General features: G+C 43.6%; 1 protein-coding gene across 1 annotated transcript in view; it reads right to left on the minus strand.

Annotated features, from left to right (window-relative positions):
• The window catches only part of LCA5L (lebercilin LCA5 like), a 43,593-nt gene extending 33,280 nt beyond the window's left edge, over window positions 1–10,313 (minus strand). The window contains exons 1-4 of the mRNA XM_035028876.1: window positions 10,272–10,313; window positions 9,690–9,812; window positions 5,655–5,849; window positions 1,499–1,654 (exon numbers count right to left, since the gene is read on the minus strand). The gene's annotated coding sequence lies outside the window, so the exon portion shown is untranslated. The remainder of the gene's footprint in view (window positions 1–1,498; window positions 1,655–5,654; window positions 5,850–9,689; window positions 9,813–10,271) is intronic.
• Window positions 10,314–12,030: the final 1,717 nt, after the last annotated feature.

The following is a 12,030-nucleotide window of genomic DNA, read 5'->3' on the forward strand; positions in this document are numbered from 1 at the left end:
GTGTTCATTTGAAAACTGGAGACTTACAGAACAGAAAACTTCTGTGTAAATCTACCATTGTAACCTCCTATAGGTTACAAAATCAACAGTGATCTTGTAGAACATGGAAGAACAGGATTTTATGCTAAACAACTTAGTTCATTTAGGTTAACAGACGCTTTCTAGAATGTTTATTTTGAAAAAAAATTTATATAATGCCATATTTTCTCTATCTCTAACCCATTAATTTTAATCAAAACATGATCTTATCAAAATAGTTTTTGGAGTGGCGGCCAACCACACTATTGTTTTAAGCTGTTAAGTTTTTGGGTCATTTGTTACACAGGCATAGATATATTTTCTCAGGATGGTTCAGTTACCAAAAGAATTACTTGATGTTAACATAAATGATACCCACTAAAGAGACAGAACATTCTTAGAAGTTTGGAAGTCCCAGGACCCCAGAACTATTCTAAAATTTCTACCTATAGGACCCGAATACGGGTCTGTTTCGGTTCACCTGTGATAATTCCATTCTTTTTCATGACACTGATGTCTGAGAGTCATCATGGACAATGTAAAATGAAGTGTAATTTTTGGTTATTACTAGTCAGCAATGAGATGTACTGTAAATGCTTGTATCGAGCAGCTCTCTGGGATAGTCAGTCTGTTAAACACCAGTTTTCTCACTGATCTGTTAAAATTGGGTTGATGACTAGTATCAGGTCTATAAATACACTTTTAAGTTGATGAAACTGCTTTTGAGTGTCTTTGTATTAGTATAACTAGGCAATACCTCATTGTTATCAATTAAAAATATATGCAGGCTCCACAGATATGGATTTCTGATTATGTGGTGCATTACTGAAAAATCTAGGTCTTAGGCCAACCATCTAATATTCTTTTTAGCTAATTAACTAATTGATTAAAATGTTCAGTCAAAGAACATTTATTTAGTATCTACCAGGCACTGGGGTTATGAAGAAGGCAAACCTCTGCCTTCAAGGATTTAAAACTAAGTAGTTAGTAATTATGTTATGAATGCTTAGTATAGAGCAAGCAGACTAGTTTTTGATATACCAGTTTATGGTGGTGTATAGTTCAGATTTTGGCATCATTTATATTTTGAACATGGACTAGTGTTTACAGTATAAAAGTGCCTGTTTGATTGCCCTCGAAGCATAATTGCACTGTTTCTATTGTAACAGGGTTTATAGTGGTTTCTTTGCTGTTATGACTCAGGAATACAACCCACAGTTAAAAACACTGTTTAAATGGAAAAAATGTAGTCCAGTTGATGATATGCTTTTCTGGAACACACCGCGAGAAGGGATGGCTGCCCAGATGAACAATACATTTGTGTATCATGTTCATTTAATTATAGAATTAGAAAGAAGAATGTTCAAGGTCAAGATATACATTTGAATCATCCTGAAACTACCCTTTTGTGTAGTTGTCCTCAAGTCTGCTTTTGTGCAAAAAAATACGCTAAAATGTTTTAAAATGAATTAGTACATACCTGCTGTCCTTTATCAAACGTTCCTAAGATGTATGAAGATCAACTATATGTTCTGAGTGGAGGGTTCTTCACACTGTAGTCTTTATGAGGTTTCCAGGGCAGTATTTTTTGACATGTTTTGGTCTCTTTTTAAGGAAAGAATATATTTCAAAAAACCTAGAATATTACAAAAGGAAAATATCAAGACCTCACAAATAAACATTTACATAGAAGACTAAGTTAAAAATTTTGAATCAGTATTAATTTATATATACTCATTTTTTTATGGACTGCTGTATACTTCAACACTTGCTGTTTCCTTTTCCACTTTATTTTTCCCTATAGCACATCTCATTACCTGATATAATACATATTATACTTATTTAGCTTATCTGCTACCTGAGTGCCCCACTGAATCATGTGCTTCATGATTGCAGTATTTTGACTGTTTTGTCTATGGCCACATCCTCCGTGCCCAGAAGTTCCCAGGAAATAATAAGTGTTCAATAAATATTGATTAAATAAATTAATGGTCAGGGTGCTTCCATGCGTCCTTAATTCCTGTCTCCATATCCATTACTCCTGACAAAGTTTTCACATCTCCTGACCCAACTTAAGATGCCCTAAGTACCCTAAATGAATGCTTTCCCAATATGATAAACAAATACGTGTCTCAAACTTAAAAGCTAGCCTTATGCTTAATAGTGAAACATTAATTGACATTGCTGCAAGGATCAGGATAAGGACTATCACTTCTGTTAATGAATACTGTTTTGGAGGTGGTAGCCAGTGAAATTAGATCTGTGAGAAAGAAATAAGAGGCATAAACATTCGGAAAGAAAAGGCAAATTATTATCATGTGCAGATGGCATGACCATTTACTCACAAAACCCTGTAAAACACTGTAACATAAAGTGCATTCAGTAACCCTACAGTTACTAAATGGATATAAAACTCAGTCTTTCCTATATGCAAATGCAAATGACTCAGAAAATAGATAAAAATATCCCACTTACTGTATCAGCTAAAAATCTGAAACCATCCAATACAGGTTTAATACAAATAATATAGAGAAAACTTTAAAATTGTTGAAAGAAATAAAAGAAGATTTATGTAAGTGGAAAGATGTATTGCGTTCTTATATAAGGACCCAGATGATAAAGTTGTAAATTCTCCCTACTTTAATCTACATAATCAAAATATTCCTAATAAAACGCCAAGAGTAATTTTTTTTTGAAATCTGACAAAACGACACTAAATTCTTATGGAAAAATAAATATGGGAGAGCCCAAAGGATTTTGAATAAGAATGACAGGGATGGGATGGATGACCTCTGTTAGATGTGGAGACAGAAGCCCAGGCACTAAAACAGCCTGATTCTAGTTATTGAAGAAACAGAACGACGTACTAGAATAGAGTTCAGAGACAGAAGCACATACGTAGTGATACCTAGTGTAAGATAAAGGTGGAGAAAAGTGGACATTCAATAAATCATGGGAGAGGGGATAGGCTAGACATCTGGAAACCAAGCCAAAAGCAAATCCTTATTGTATTCCTTATACTAAAGTAAATATCAGATGGAGTAAAAATGTAAATGTTGGAAACAAATAAACCACCGAAGGACATAATAAAAGCAGCTGCACAAAAACTTAAAACTTCTGTACAACAACAACAAAAAATCACAAAGTTGAAAGGCACACTAGAAAATGGGAAAACTATTTTCAAGACATACGACAAAGCTAATTTCTTTAATTTATAAAGAAGTGTAATAATAATGCATTAGTAAAACGGGCAAAGTATATGAACACATTACAGAACAAACACAATACGGAAACACAGACAACCAAGGAATATATAAAAAGATGTTCAATTAGGGGCGCCTGGGTGGCTCAGTTGGTTAAGCGTCTGCCTTTGGCTCAGGTCATGATCTCAGGGTCCTGGGACCTCTGGCCCTCCCCCCTGCTCATGCTCTCTCTCTCCCAAATAATAAATAAAATCTTAAAAAAAGATGTTCAATTAATTAATGAAATACAAATGAAAACTATTAGAATCCAGTTTAATCCATCAAAAATTAAAGGATTGGATAATGTATCATTATAACTATGATTAATGATAATACTGCTAATGCATAGTGTAAAACATAAAAGAATGAAATACATCTCTGCATGTACGGATATATAAAAAACTCTAAGAGATGTTAATTTTCTTTTCTTTTTAGAGATTTATTTATTTTAGAGAAAGAGAGAGACAGAGCGTGGGGTGGGGAGAGGCAGAGGGAGAAGAGAGGATCTTAAGCAGACTCTATGCTGAGAGCAGAGCCCAGCACGGGGCTTGATCCCAGGATCCTGAGAGCATGACCTGAGCCAAAACCAAGAGTTGGACGCTTAACTGACTGCACCACCCAGGCTCCCTGAGATGTTCATTTTCTAATCAATATCTGTAGATTGCCCATCACCTGCCATAATGAAAGGAATTAAAATCCCATTTTTAAGATACAAGACTTGCATTTGGTACCATGTAGGCTGAATAAGGCCCCCAGGTCACTCCAAGGATGTCCTAATCCCCAGAACCTGTGAATCCCTAGACTCTGTGGCCAGAACTTCTTTGTATAGTAAAAGGGACTTTGCAGTGATCAGGTGAAGGGCCCTGAGGTGGGGAGATTACCCATGTGGGCCTGATGTAAACAAAGGGCCTGTGGGGGTAGGGACCTTGAAAGAGCTGGTCAGAAGACACAATATGGTGCAGGAAGCAGAGTCAGAAAAAGATGCTTTGTTGCTGGCTTTGAAGACAGAGGAAGGGGTCATAGGCCACATACAGGCTTCTCTAGAAGCTGGAAAAGGCCAGGGAAAGGATTCACCCCTGGAGCCTCCAGAAAGAACCAGACCTGCTGACACTTACTTTTAGCTCCATAAGACTCTTTTCAGACTTTGGATCCCCAGAACTGTTAAGAGAATAGATTTGTGTTGTTTTAAGCCACCGAGTTTGTGCTTGTTACAGCAGACACAGGACACTAATACTTACCTGGAAAAACATCACGCATCACAATGAGACTAAGAGCAGACTATTAGAATATAAATCAAATGCACTATTACAAATTTCAAAAAGTCAAAGAAGAGGGGGAGTTCAAATGCTTTGGAGAAGTAACTTAATGCTCCCAGAAACCATCTTGCCTAAGCTCGCCTGGGCTACATCTTGGAAAAACATGACCAACTTTGTGGAGTAGGTGGGATTGTTGGCTTTGGAAAAACTAACTGGAGAAGACAGCGGATTCTCACCAGCATTCAGGATGGACATTCTGAAAAAGCAAGAAGGCTGACCCTGTGCAGAGGGTTTGTTTGGTGCAGGTGTGCACGGAGGCTGAGAAAGCTGGGTGGCAGGGCAGGGGTGGGGGGTGGGGAGATGGCAGAGAATGGGAAGGGGCTGGCAGGCAGCTGGCAAGGTCGGGAAATTAACTACACAGAGCAAAGAAGTTAATTGAGGAAATATATTTAGAATCACGGAGGCCAAGTTTCTTTCCACTTTCAAGAGTTTTACTTATGTGGAAAAAACCCTCAGGTGTTGAATGGGAATATTGGGTTAAAAATACACACAGACGGATACAGAAAGTTATAGATCTATGTGTATGTGTGTATGTATTTTTCCTAACTCCGCTCCCTGAGAGGGCCTAGAAGCAATGGCCCCCCAGGGACAATGAGCACACTGAGCACCAACCTCCACTAAAATACCATTTTCCTTTAAGAAGAATCAGGTTCCTTGGAGGAATGGGTAACTCCAGGCCTGGGATAAGGCAAGTCCAAGATAAGGCTGGTATGTGTCAAAGGGCACAGAAGCCAGCTTAATGAAGTTCTCGCTGGTCAAATCTAGGACAATTTGAGCATCAAAATAAATGATGATACAAGATGACAACCTACTAAAATAAAGTAGGAATCCGTGAGTCCATCCTGATATAATGAATAACTAAATGGATGAGGAAAGAAGAGAAAGCTCTTCCTTATGGTAGGATGACAACTAATAAGCGAACAAGGAATGGTGGGAAGATAGGATGACGATTCGACAACTATCACAGAGGTAGCTGAGACAGGCCAGAGCTGTCAACGGATGCTAAAGGCCAGTAAATGTCAGACTGATAAGGAACAGAATTTGGCATCCTACTAATCAAAAAGGGAAAGATGGTGACCTTGTAGAGAAAATTGGCAGATACCATCCTGACCAGGTCATCAGGGTTCACATCCCCCATGATGGGACAGGTAGACCACACGTGCCTCCCCGTGCCTGAGAAGGACACAGGGTCATTTCAGAGGTCTTCCTCCCAGGAACATGGCCACAGTCAGGTCATGAGAAATCAGCAGCCGGATCCAGGGTGAGGGTCTTCCTGCAGAACAAAGGAAGGCCCGAGCTCTTTAACACAGACACTATGACACAAAATTAAGCAGAATATTAAATGAACAGCAAAGCTCTTCGTTTAGCTTATAAAAATAGTATCCTATCGGTAAGATGATCACCTATCTTAAGGGCTTTCAAAAACACTATTTCAAACATCGCGCCCACTTTTAAGATTATGTGTCCCAATATTTTGCTTCAGAAATTTGGTCATTCTCATATTCAAGAAGGGAAGTTCAAGAATTAACACTGCTTAAGGAGAAAGGGAGTCTGCTATAAAAGAAGAAGGCACGCGTGGCCAGATATGTGAGTTCTCGTGCCAGCTCTGCCGGCATGGCTAGCTGTTTGACCTCAACTCTTCAACGTCTGAAGTTAGTTAATTGTGCTCAGTAACTTCTAAGGGCCAGTCCCGCACGAAAATCCATGAATTAAATATACCTATATATACACATACCAAAGTTCAAGCTTTATTTGATAATATGAAAATGTGCCATGTTCAGTGTTTGGATGGTTATAGACAAGTGATGTAGGTTTGGTCATTTAACAACTTGATATATTTTATTTATTTTTAACAAAAACCTTGAATTCCTTACCAGACTGAATATTCCAAAGAAGTGCCTTCAGGATGAGAAAGGAGGAACTGTGCCTCTCTACTCCCACCAAGTGGTGGCAAGTGCAACATACCACGGGAAGCTAACAAAAATTGAATGAGTTAAGGGCTAAATTTCTCAAAGTGTGCATTTTCAGCTCCCTCTTATGGTCACTGACACATTTCTTTTTAATTTTCAGTGTTGACCTGATATTTTTTTACTAGAATTTTATTCTATTCTAATAAATTGTACTAAAATACCCTACATTTGATTTTTCTTACACATTAAAATGTTCATTTCATTCATTCTTTCAACACATATTTGAGAGCTTTCTATGTGCCAGAACAGTATGAGGTACGGGGGGATGTCACGAACACAAACGAACGCTTCTCTTTTCATGGAGCTTATATGCTCGTAATAAAATAATCAAAATGTTTTAGAGGAAAGAGATACAATTCTGTGAAGATACATGACAAAGAAACCTGACCTAGACGGTGACCTTGGAAGTTCTATGGAAGGCCCAAATGAGTGGAGATATGACAGGTCGGTGGGAACTAACCACCCAAAAAGGAATGGAGGGTACGAAGGAAGTACATTGTGGATGGAGAGAGGTCAGTTCCCGGCCTGGTGGGTAGATGAGGCCCATGTGGCTGGGTCCCAGGGGTTCCCAGTGAGCCTCCAGAGGTAGGTGGGGGTGAGCACCTGGAGGGCAGGTTTATGATTTGGGTCATTAATCCAAGAGCAACGGGGAGCTAGCAGTGAGCAAAGGGGGGAGGCTGGGGAAGAGATAACATAACTTGCTCTGCTTCCTGAAGGTTACTTGGACTGCAGTGTGGAGAACAGAACAGAGAAAAGCCAGAGGAGAGGATTTCAGAAGGCTGCAGAAAGAAGGTGGCAGCTTGGACTAAGGTGCGCAGGCGGCAGTGCTCGGTGACCCACTGGATGCCGGGGTGAGGGAAAAGGTCAGGGAGGAGGTCCCACCTGGGAGGGGTGGTGGGAGACTGGTCTTCTGCACACGGTATTGGTGTCTGAGAGGTATTAAGAGGCAAGGCCATCCCGCTAGCTGGTCATATGGGTCAGCTCAGAAAAGAGGGTCAAGCTGGAGAGAGAAAGTTGGGAGTCCAGAGCATAAAGATGGCGGGCACGGGTTTGTGCCTCACGTCCGAATACGGGCGGCATGGGGAGAGACGTGATGAGAACAAACTGAGCTTTGAGAAACTGCAATATTAAGGGGCCCAGAAGAGGAGAGTGAGACAGCATGGTAGCAGGAAAAGCAGAAAGAGGCGGGGTGATGGGGGCACAGAAGCCAAGGGAAGACAGCGTTTCAAGAGATGGGAGCAGCAGTGTCGAATTTAAATGCTGCCAAGAGACTGAGCAAGATGAGGCCTGGAAATGTCTGATCAGTGGTTTTTGTTTTAGTATAGAGATGAGGGTGGAAGGCAGTCTAGAGTGGGCTAAGGGATGAGACACAAGAAATGGATACATGGAAGACGGCAATTCTTAAAAAAGTTTGCCTGTCGAAGGGAATGAGAGATTGAGCAATAGCTGGAAAATGAAGGGGAACATGGGGTCAAAAGAGATTTTCTCTCCTTCTTTTGTGATGGGACAATGGAGCATGTTTAAAAGCCAAGGGGAAAGAGCCAGTTGAGATGGAACAGGTGACAGCTGATAGGGAAATCATGAGGTTTTTGACAAGCGGGTGGGGATGATATCCAAAGCACAGGAAGGGGAGGCCTTGGATAGGAGGGATAACATGGGTACGGCTGTAGGTAAGGCTTGCAGTTGTGGTAGCTGGGGCTTGGAGAGATTCCCAGCAGACAGCTTTTGTTCCTCTAGGAAGTGACTGCATGAGGGGAAGGTGTGAGATCAAATCTGAGTAAAAGTGGAGGTTTATGATCTGCAGTATCCTATGGCCCCTCTGCAAGTTGCAGTGATCCTACCATGCTACTTTGGTTAACTGGGGTTTCACTCGAGGAAAAAGAGAAAAAATGGGAGCTGGGGGGTTTGCGATTGGCAAGGTACAGGTGTGCCCTGAGGGCAAGGACCTGTCCTATCAATCCCTGCATCACTCTGGGACTGATTGACTGGAGTACCAGTGCCCAGGCACTCACTGTCAAATTGACCAACACTGGGATGATCACTTGTCTCCATTTCAATTTGCCTCTTTTGGTGCTTCTCTAAAAAACCAAAACCAAAGAGTAGGGAACAAACAGAACCTAAATTCCTACATGTCTTCTTTTTCTCACTTGGAAGGAGGCTCTGGATTCTTTTACTCTTCTGTACGGTTTTAAAGGTCTTGCCCAAGTTCTATCCAGGGACACAGTCATATACCCAAGAAAGCTAAGGGGCATCTTTCCATTTTTAACTTGTTAACACTACAGTGTTTATGTAGCTTTGGCTACCTGTTTAAAAGCTGCAATCTTCAAAATACATACTAAAAATTATCTTTGCCTATGTAAACTATGAAACTCATATCCTTAAAAGAAAACCTGATTCACTTGAAATGACAGAGAAAGGCAACACAGAGTAAGACTGTCCACATTCCAATTAGCAGGCAGATGACGGTGGCATGGACCGGGGTGGGAATAGTGGGGGTTGGCAGAAACGGTGGGATTGTGCATCTATTCAGGATATGGTATGAAGGACGTGTTGACAGACTGAATGTGCGGAGGGAGAAAAACAGGAGTCAAGGAGGACCTCAAGGCCTGGACAACCGCGAGAATGGCTTCCAGTAATGGGGTGGGTGAAAGTGTGGCAAGAACAGGTTGGAGGGAATGACAGGCCGTGCCTTAGACATCCAAGCGTAGATGTGGGCAGACCCGTGGTGAGTATGCAGGTCTGAAGCTCGGAGCGGGGCGGGGGAGGGGGTCAGGGCTGGAGACACACTTTTGGGGCTCGTTGGCGTTTAGAAGGGTTTTGAGCCTATGAGACTGGATGAATTCATCTAGGGAGCGAGTGTAGACAGGAAAAAAAAAAAGGCTCACGGTCTTGTTCAGCAGAGGAACACCGATCTTAAGAAAGTCACCTGTTGGGCGCCTGGGTGGCTCAGTCGTTAAGCGACTGCCTTCGGCTCAGGTCATGATCCCAGGGTCCCGGGATCGAGTCCCGCCCGCACCGGGCTCCCGGCTCAGCGGGGAGCCTGCTTCTCCCTCTGACCCTCCCCCCTCTCATGTGCTCTCTCTCATTCTCTCTCTCTCAAATAAATAAATAAAATCTTAAAAAAAAAAAAAAAAGAAAGTCACCTGTTCGCACAGGCTGGCAAGGAAACGATACAGCGCGAGGGGGAAACTGCGGACAAAGAGCTCCAAGGCTGAGCGAGCGAGGAACACAGCGCAGAGATTTCAAGGAACTCACACTTCCACGGGCTGCGGATAAGGAAACGTCAGCGCTAAGGTCAGAAGGACAAAGCAAAACAAAGCTAAAGCGGGTAGGCAGACGCGAACCTGAAGGCGTCAGATTCACACCTGAACGAAGTCTCGGCCAAAGCCCGCGAGTGGGGGGCGGGGCTGGCGGAGGCGCCGGGCGGCCGCGGGTCCCGGGGTCCGTCGGGGCCGCCCCTGCCCGAACGCCCGGCGGCCCGGCCGCGTGAAGAGGCGCCCCGGCGGCGCGGCGAGGGCGGGCGAGGGCGCAGGCCCCTGTCCGGGCTGGGAGGCCACGCTCTGCGGGAGGCGGCGGCCGGCGGCCCGGCTACGTTACCCACTCCCCTGAGAGCGAGCGGCGCGGCCCCCCGAGCTGGGCAGGGGCCAGGGCTGAGTGACCGGCGGCACCGGAGGGCCCGGGGGCTTGAGCGGGAGGCTCTGGCTGGGGCCGGGCCGGGCCGTTACCTGCTCTGCGCGGCTCCCGCCGCAGCGCCAAGCCCGCGGCCTCCCGGCGCCCGCGCGTCGCCCTGGAGACGCGCGCGCGGCGCCTCCTGGGACTGGCTGAGCCGGGGAGCCGGGCCGCTGGGCCCGCGCGCTTGCGCACTGGGGAGCTGAGTGGAGGCGCTTCGGCCCGGTAACCTCGCGCCGGCTCTCCTGCACCCTCGGGGCTCCCACCATCGTCCTGGCCGCGTCTCGAGCGAACGAACGGATCCCGCGGCAGTGCAGCTGTCCCTTCACGCTCTCGGCCGCACTCGCCCGTGTACTGGTGTTTTGAATCCCGAGTCCAGTGCGCATGTCCGGTTCCCTGCCGGGAGGTGCACGGACCCAGAGCAGGGCGCTCCAGGTTGGCTGCTAGGCAGGGAAAGGCGTGGATCCAGGCCGGCAGGTGTAGATGCCAGGTTCCCCGGGAAGGGGCTGGGCCCAGCCGGGCAGGTGAAGAAGTGGACAGAGAGCAGAGCACTCCCGTTGACCTCCTCTTTATAAAGATGAATTTCTTTGGTGAAAGAAAATCTGATCCCAAAGCAATGCGTGTTGGTAGTAGAGAATTTAGAATGTACAGCAAAGTACAAAGAAAAATTAAAAATTACCTCCATTTCCAAAGAAAAATAAAAAAAATTTTTATTTTCCAAAGACAAATAAAAAAATCCAGGCAGATGATGGAATTGCAGGTGATTTTTAATGATTACATAGGAATTTTAAATGACTGCATAGGCAGAATTAATGAACATTTATATTACTGCTCTTCCTCCCCGCCTGCCCCTCCTCCCCATTGTATTAATGCCATGTTGAATATCCCTATAAGTGAGTTTTGAGATGTGAAAATTAATAAAGGGAAACATCGCTAAAGTAGGTCTGAGGCTAGAAGGGGGAGCCCTTACCATTCAACTCAATTACGGGCTCCAACAGAAGTGTCAGTTACAGACTCCCCAACAGAAGAGCGTCAACAGGAAAGAATGATCAATTATGGGCCCAACAGGGAAAGATGTGCTTTGCATCTCCTTCAAGATAGCGGCCACCCCCTGTAACTCAGTCAATGAGAAAGTCATCACCCTGAACTCTTGATTTCCCAGATGGACTTTTGAATTCCTCCCAACTTCTTCCTTCTCCATAAAATCATGTTCCTCTCCTTTGTTTGTTGGACTTGCCTAAGGTTTTGCCATAGTTGACATGCCCCAAGTTCCAATTCTTTGTTACTCCCGACTAAACCCATTTACTGGCAAAATAACTGACAATTTTATGTTTAAGGTTAACAGAGGTCACCCCTGACTCCTTAGAATAAATCCTACATGTGAAATTGAAGGATCAAAGGAAATGCCCACTTTGAGGCTTTCTGAAGGTATATGAAAGTTTGCCTTCCAGGCAAATGTCTCCCAATCCTTAACCCACATTGGGGATAATCTTTTTAATTTCTTTAAAAAATATTTGCCCATTTTATTGTTAAAAGTTGATACTTTGATTTTATTCATGTCTTTGCTCAGAAGGATAGACATTTTTTTCATATTTTTAGTAACCATTTGTACTTTCCGATTTGCTTTTTTCCTGCCTTTTGCCCATTTTTCACTCAGTGCCCAGCTTTGTAGAACTTTCTCTGTTCTGTGAAACTCAGGTCTGCTATATGAAAACTTGGTCTGCGGTATATGTTGTAAATATTTCCCCCAGTTTGTCAAATACTTTTAAATTTTGTTTGCAGTGTATTTTGATATTTGTGTAGAGTCAAATTGAT

This window comes from Mirounga leonina, unplaced genomic scaffold (assembly GCF_011800145.1).
Source record: "Mirounga leonina isolate KUSES-001 unplaced genomic scaffold, KU_Mleo_1.0 Mir_205, whole genome shotgun sequence".
Classification (NCBI taxonomy): domain Eukaryota; kingdom Metazoa; phylum Chordata; class Mammalia; order Carnivora; family Phocidae; genus Mirounga; species Mirounga leonina.